This window comes from Silene latifolia, chromosome Y (assembly GCF_048544455.1).
Source record: "Silene latifolia isolate original U9 population chromosome Y, ASM4854445v1, whole genome shotgun sequence".
Classification (NCBI taxonomy): Eukaryota; Viridiplantae; Streptophyta; class Magnoliopsida; order Caryophyllales; family Caryophyllaceae; genus Silene; species Silene latifolia.
In genome coordinates, this window is record NC_133538.1 from 389,378,532 (window position 1) to 389,387,015 (window position 8,484).

The 8,484-nt window shown below is 36.1% G+C and overlaps 1 long non-coding RNA gene across 2 annotated transcripts; it reads right to left on the reverse strand.

Moving 5' to 3' along the window:
- Nucleotides 1-2,969: 2,969 nt before the first annotated feature.
- Nucleotides 2,970-5,280, reverse strand: LOC141634349 (uncharacterized). Of its 2 annotated transcripts, none has more exons than XR_012539071.1 (4): nt 5,191-5,280; nt 3,823-3,931; nt 3,233-3,320; nt 2,970-3,129 (listed from the first exon to the last, which is right to left on the reverse strand). It is a non-coding gene; the product is annotated as an uncharacterized LOC141634349 (long non-coding RNA). The 2 variants fall into 2 exon arrangements; XR_012539070.1 differs by having other exon boundaries at nt 2,970-3,139.
- Between the last annotated feature and the right edge of the window lie 3,204 nt (nt 5,281-8,484).

The following is an 8,484-nucleotide window of genomic DNA, read 5'->3' on the forward strand; positions in this document are numbered from 1 at the left end:
ATTTTATACTCCCTCATATTCATTCATTTTGTCCCCCTTCTATTTTGCACAAGAATTAATAAAATGATTTTGGACCACACAAAACACTCTATTCCACTCTACCCCACATGTAATTAAATTTGGACCACACAAAAATTACCAAAAAAGGAAAGAGGGACGAAAATCCGACTAGCTTTGATAAGGAAAGAGAGAGAAAATGAATGAATAGGAGGGAGTATATGATATATGAGAACCCAAAATAGGATTAAATTCATTAATGCAATCAGCTATGGCAATGTTAAGGATACGACATGTGATTATTAAGTGGACAAAATCACTCGATTGGCATCTGTACTACAAGAAAAAAGGAATTTAGTAACCAAACATATTAGTCGCTAACAGTCTCAAATTAGTCGCTAACAGTCTCAAATTAGCGATCAATTAGTGGCATGCTAACATATTTCAATTAGCTTATCTAATGTCCAAACTTACGCATTCACATTAACATATATACATGAACATGGTTAATCTATAAGTGATAGATAAATTACTAGGTGTCGTAAATGCTAGAATTAACTATCAAATTAACAATTTATAAGCCAAACTATACTCTAGATTACTCAAATTGATAAAGCAATATAGTGCAAGTAAGGGTCGATCCAAAAGAAGGACTTTTAAACTAAAGACTTGGATTGTATACTATTAACCACTAATTAAGACTCTATTTATCAATTAAGACACTAATGACAATTCGAACTCAGCAATTGGAACTAATCACAAACAATGGATATTAACAATGTTCAACTTGTAGGAAACACAAAAGGAGAAATCTTTGGTTGGGAAACAACATGAGAAAGAGTAACAACGGAGATTTTGCTATTGAGACAATTCAACAAACAAGTAATATGCAATAAAATTCAATATTAAAGAAAACTTGGTGTAACCTCCTCTTAGTAACCAACAAATAGTAAAGCTTGACCCTTATTACTCTCTCAAAATTATCTACCCAATACTACCATCTTAAGATGTTGATACATGTAAATTAAACCATGTACATATACCCTTCAAACTTAGACAACAAGTCCTTAAACCATGAAAAGAGACTAAGCATGAGCATTAAGAGTTTAACCAAAAGATGAAGCTAGGATCAATTCCTCGTAAGATTAAACCATACAAATGAGAAAAAGACATAAACTTTCCTATTTGTTATATGAATCATTTAAAACAAATCAGCATACAACAAACTTGCTTCAAACAATCCTAGATAGATTAAATCACTTCTCTAGAATTTGCACTAGTCAAGTAAGCAAGATGCAAGGGTGATCAAACCAAACATTTATTTATTTAACATAAGAAATTAAGTACAAGGAAAGGATATTAGATCAATTAAGAGAGATTAGAAGGTCTTACAATACTAAAGTTGAGAACTTTGAATGAAATTATACCAAGTAATGGGAAAATTAGCTCCTCATAATTGTCTTACAACCCACAAATTGAAGAATGATTAACATAAATTAAAGAGAATTCTTGTCTTAATTATTACAAGCTTAAGGGTAAAAACATGGATCTTTAGATGAGAGTGGAGTATTTTTAGATCTCAAAATTCTAGATATATATTGGGAGGCACGAGAATCTAGGTTAAGTTCCTCAAGAAAGCCCAAAACACGGAACTAAAGTTGCGATATTCAGAGTAGAGCGCAGGCTGAGCCGAATTTGCGCAGGCTGCGCTTCAGACTGACAGCAGCATCTTTCGAAGGCCATATCTCCCTCGTTTCTTATACAAATGAGGCATGTGACCTACCGTTGGAAAGCTAAGATCACAAGCTTTCACCTGCAATTGGCTTGCGTCGATACGAGCTCTTGAACTCTATATATACTCGTTTGAACTCCACCCTTGTGAAACCGAGTTTTCAATTCTTCATTTTGCCTATTGTTTGTGCATGTCAAGGCTTCAATTATTCATTTTACTTGCTTCTCTTGACTTTGTACTTATTCCTTTGGCTTACCTTTGGCTCTCCTCCTTCACCTTGGTTGACCATGGCTTAGGTTTGACCCCATGACTTTGACTTGTCTATATCTCGATCTCTTTGACTTGGCTTTGGCAAAATGATTTCTTCTCCTCAAGTCACTGACATAATACACTTACACCAACCTCAAGACATATAAGCCAATGATAATTATAGTTAACCAAAGTTACAACCAAAGTGTATCAACCGGCATATACAACATTTCATATTCAAAACCTGGAATTTGATAACTAAAATATACTAAACACAACTAATTGACTCGACATTATTTGACTCTATCAATAAGTCAACTCCTTTCATCTTTTTTTACTGTCAAAATTGGAGTATAATGCAACAAGTGACAAGGGCTTATGTGCGCTTTTATGGTACTAGTCACTGCGCCACGCCCTCCCGGGCGCGGAGCTTCAATTTGACGAACATCTGACATTATTTTCTCGGTAATTGGTTTTAGTTCAAGTGTGCTTAGCTTTAGATTAGCAGGTGAATTAGTTAACGTTGTTGGCCTCCACCGTTTCACGGATTGAACGGTTGACTTGTGGTACTATATAATCCTGGCAAAGTAGATGCTATAGTATAGTGTTGGTGGTGTTATGTACAAGCACCGGAAAGGTGGGATAAAACGATCTTGGTGGCATTTAGCTGGGACAAGGGCATGAATATATACAATTAGTACAGCATAGGTTTGCTGGAAAAGCTGTATGCTTATTCACCCAAAAATTAGGGTTGTCTAATAGTTATATGTTATCTGATCAGTTTGTCCTTCCCATTTCTGCAGATATTCGTTGAACTGTTTCAAGTGTACCTAACCCGAAACTTTTCATGCTTATACTTGGTAGTGTACACTGGCAACAGATATGCTTCAAAATTCTTCAAAATCATTCTGATATATTTGTTGCCAGTGATTTTGTGTTATTACCGGCCACACGCACCGCATGACGGCTAACTAATGCATCAAACAAAATATCAGTATTATACCCAAACAATAACGATATCAAACAAAATAAGAAAGAAGAATGGAAATCAGAATCGCTTTTAATAAAAAAAGAGAACTGAATTTTGTGTCAACGCGCAACTTCCTAAAGCCTGTCCCCGAATGCCGCAACCTCTTACCATGTGATAATACCTGCGCAACACTGAATGAGCCAACCACATGAACTGAACTTTGAGATTTTCGTAAAACAGGTTAAGGCGACCACCAGAACATTGCAAGGTGAGGACTAACTAACCATGTATGAGTAACCATGACTGATAGCATTCGATGCAGGCTCTTTCAGCAAGTGCGTAGCGCGGCGCGCCGGTCTTAACCTCCTATACCTGAGCACCAGAACCTATTGTCAGTGTTATCAATTCCCTTTATTTTTTCGGTGCAATATCTAAACCCAAAAAGCTTCGAGAAAGGACGATTTGTTTAAACTAAGGAGACACTCCTTTCATTCCAATCATTTGTTTAGCTTTGATTAAAAAACCTCTCACAAATAATTTTAAAAAAAGGTATACAAATGTTTGAGAAGGGAGTAACATTAGTTTTAATCACAAGGCTTAGTACACCAAGTTGCCTGCCATATTACTCAAAAAGGTAGTAAGGGGCCAAGAACTTTAGCACATTCATATTTAATGTGATATCAAATAGCTATACTCATGAAGTGGAGATGCAAACTAACGAAACATGGTTCTCTTCTGCCAAAGAACGAGCTACCACTCTACCAGTCATATGTATTTAAACACTTGCTTTAGTGAAATAAAGAGCACTAAATGTCTGGCAAATCTAATTACCAAATCGCTAAAACAAATTGAGGACGAATTACAAATCCCTCACCTTTGAAGATGCCGCATAATAGCCCAAGACAAAGGTGAGTACGCATCAACAACGCACCAGACTACATGCCTCGTTCACCCAACCTAAAGACCTGATAACTAACAGCTGTCTGAAACCCAATAACACCAAAATAAAAGGTAATCGAATTATAAGTTTGTTGAAAATAATTAATCCAATAACAAGCAAACATCAAATTAACAATAAATCTAATTACCCGAGTGTAACTAACATTGAGCGCAACGTATTTCACAATAACCAAGACGTCACTAACTGTACACACTACAAGATAAACCTGTGCTAAGGTGAGCCATCACCGAAAATTTGCTTTTAAATTTAAATTGCTTATTTCCCCTGTGCAATTTTCGACGATCTGCTCTCATTCTACATTGACATTTAATGTCTTCCTTATTGTTTAATTTCATTTCCAACAATGAATAAAAACAAAATTACTGAATATAACACCAATTTGATGGTATTTTTCCAAAAGACAATGAACTATCCATAATAGACCTCCACGTTGTATCCTTCTAATTAAGGCTTAAGCAATTGTAATTCGTTTTTGACAATGGAATCATGCCAGACAAAAAAATTATTAAAATTTGGGCGAAAATAGTGACTTTCAGATCTGGTGGGCCTTTAAAAGTTTTTAAAAAACTGTAAATCGGGAGACAGCTAATACATAAATCACCAACCTCACTATCATTGTCGATCAACTACGTTTAACATCCCGGCTCCTTCCAAAACATTCACAGAAATAAATTAACTATTGGTAAATATCTCCAAATCTCGTTCAAATTCAAGCATAGACTTCAAAATAAAAACACTCGATTAAACATTTATTTTACTCCCATTTGTATCTTCTAATTAAACCTTAATAGTAAAAAACAATCTCAAGCAATTGTCATACATTTTTGGCATTGGCCAGCCAAAAAGAAAAAAAAAAAAAAGATGAAAATTGTGAATCTAAGATCTGGTGAGCTTTTAAAAGTTTTAAAAAAACTGTAAATTTGGAGATGCCTAAAATATAAATCGCCAACCTCACTATCATTGTCGACCAACTACGAACTACGTTTAACCTCCCCACTCCTTCCAAAACATTCACAGAAATAAGTTAACTATTGGTAAATATCTCCAAATCTCGTACAAATTCAACCATAGATTTTAAAATAAAAATACTCAATTAAACATTTATTTTACTCATTATAGTTTGAAAACATCAAAGATAACTCAGTCATATCCCTCATCAGCATCAGTACCACAAAAGTTTGCCCGAAAATATAAGGTTTTATTTTTTAGTCGCCTTTCCCTTCCTCCCCCACAATCTTAACAATCTGAAATGACCAGTAGTGGACCCAGTGGTGAACTTACCAGAGCCGAAGTGCCTGACAACATGAAGACTAATGTGAACCTTTTCCTTTTCCAAGATAAATTACGTTAAAAAAACTAAAAATGAAAAAAACACAACCCTTAATCAATGAAGAAGCACAACAATTTAAGCATTTAAATGGTCACATGCCAGTGAGCATCAGTAACACAAATCTACAATAAACTGTTAGAAAACTGATCACTAACCATACAAGTAATTACGCTGAGGATTGTTGACAATACCATGTCTTAAGAAATGAAACAATCGTGTACCTAAGGAGGAGAAAATAGCATAAGTAACAATAAGACACCCTCAATAAGTCATCAAAAACAGTTTCAATTAAACTATATACTCGTGACACAATACCTAACCAAATTTACACCTTGAGCATCTTGGTTATGCATTAAAGTTTTAAGTGCAAAGATCATGACACAATACCAAACTAAATTTACACCTTGAGCATTTAGGTTATGCATTAAAGATTAAGGTGCAAAGATGACGTGGATATGTTCATCAACTATTATCATTTATCCTGGCAATAGCAGGTAGCATCCATAGAACAGTGCTTGAAAAAAATCCATAAAAGGTTACAAAATCAATTATTGAGTAAGCAGATAGATATAACAACTCTCAATTGAAAAATTGGATAGATATACCAACATAAGATTTCAAGTCATTTGAGATTTTACTATCAGCAGTATTTTCCATCAGCTTGACCATTTCGGAAAAAGAATCTTTCGGCTTGCCGGATTTAATTTCTGATTCTCTTGAAAAGCTTTATGGTGCTCCTTCCTCACAAGTTCAAATTCAGCTGAATGAAAAGGTAATAAATCAAACTCAAAAAATCTTAGGGCTGATATATAAGACAAAAAGTAAGGTGGAAGCGTGGAACTACTAACAATCTAAACCTAAAAGCTGCGGAACTGGATTGACCACTTTGCTTCTGTTCTTCTTCAACTCTATCCTCAGTATTACTATCAGATGAGCCAAACGTCTCATCATTAAACGAGTCCTTAGTTTCCCTCCGGGAACAAGGGAGAATAAGGACCTGCCTGGAGAAGTACGCATATGTTTAACTAATTAGAAGATTTGCATTGTGAGCTCACAAACTTTGGCGTTGACCCTTTATTAAGATCAGCGAATAAGGACGACGACGACAACAACAACAACAACAACATTAAAATAATTCTTAAGGGCTACCGCCTACGTTCTTCGACACTTCATATGGGCTCATGTACCATGGGACATGGTCAGACACTTTGACATTATTTTAGACCCAAAACATGACAATTTTTCATGAAATAGCCGAGGCCGACTACCGGGTACGTACCCATGTCCGAATCTTCTAACTCAGTCTAAGTAACATAGGGATGACGCAAATGGCAGGCTAAAGGGTTAGATGTAAGCAGTGTTTCCATGTGATAACGACATGATTAGTTTGTATCCGAATGACCCGCAAACGAATCAAACCAAAATTCAAGCTATTTAAAGATAAACGAGATGGATAAAAGGCCAAAAACGTTACCTTATATGGACGAGGAGGGTTATGTGGCTAATTGCTCTTGCTAAGCTGAAGGTTCTCAGTAGGACGAAACCTTGGATGCACTGCCAGCTGCATATCCAGTTGGTCTAGTTAATGAACCACTTCCAAGCAGGCCATCATGTCCAGGGTTCTGTCAGGTTCCCCTTCCATGGCTTCCATAACGCCTTACGGACTCTAATTGAATAAGAGTTCGTTGAATCGCATAATCCTAGAACTTACTCCAAATTCAAACAAATAGTCATAACGAGAATTGATCAATGTATCGAAAGATAAAGGCTAAAAGATTTACATCATGGTATGCCTCTTATTGCATAAAGTTCAATGCTCTCTACCTCATCCCACACCAGACAAATCACATCATTCATCATATTCATATGATTCACATTATTCCGATTCCAGTATTCTGCCCAAAATTTTCAGATTTTAACATAAAATCTTTTTCCGACTTCCGAGACCTTCACAATTTAAAATCCCCACTTCATAATGTATATATATGTTTATATCTCATACTCCACATAACTAATTGGTCAATGCACAAAATCATTCTGACTGGTTTAAGTACCGCAAATACAAAAGTAGCAAAAGGTAACAAAACAACGGGTGTTAAACAAACCGAAAAGTGCCATTTGCAACTAACAAGTAAAGCATTAATCACTGGAACAAAAGAACGCATACCTGAATAAGTTGAATCTGAATCACCCTCACTTTTTCCACTCGAACGACTGTCCCACCTCTGGACCCCTCTAGAATAGGTACCCGAGTCCCCTCTAGCTGGCGGTGATGATCCATAATCAGTCCGTCTGAAACCTTGTAAAGGTGAACTTCCAAAAGCTCTAGGTCGGTCTTGAGGGCCACCGTAATATGTATCACGGAATTCACTGATCCACCATGAACCCCGGATTAATAATGCAGAAAAATAAAATAAAAATCCAAACTAAGGGGATTGTTAGTTGTCAACCAATAATCTTCACAACTAGAAAAATGAGTCTATTACCTTAAAAGTGACTCATTAAAACCATCGGGTAGCTTCTTACAAACATCAAGCTCACTCAACGATAAAAGAAACTCTTTCGTATACGATATTGAAGGATTTGTGCAGGAGCAAACCAACTGACATACCATCTAGATCAACAAACACAAACATCACAAGATGAACTGATAAATCATCAAGGACAAATAAATGTAACCAATTACTTTGAACGTTCTATGCTTGAAACATCCTCCTGCTGCACCACAGTGACCTACTCTTCAATTTCAGCACCCATGCTCGAGAACGAAAATGATAAACTACAATTATATAAACAATATCAATCAAACAAATCCTAACACTCAATCAAATGCACCTCTCGAGACTGAACCCTGCATTCGTAAACACTGGTCCAATCCCAAATTCTCGATTGCACAATACCCTTCCGGCCAGCCTTCCCTTTGGCACAAAAGTTCAACCCTTTTACTCCCAATTCTACTCTGTAAGCATAAAAACGTGAAATTTCAATAGAAACCCCGCATCAAAAACCTAAAAAACCTTCGTCATAGCACACCCTGATATCAAATTAATTGTGGGAAGCCTTGGGATAAGTGAAGTATATAAATCAACCGATGCAGGTTTTTTCAGGTCAGTGATGCAAGACTGGCATTGCTTAACTGTCCTCAGGTAAGTAAGTGAATAGTTTGGGATTATGGTGATGCTTGAGTAGAAGAAGAGTATTTGTTCCATGTAATTTCCACGATAGTTTGTGCATTATAATTTGTA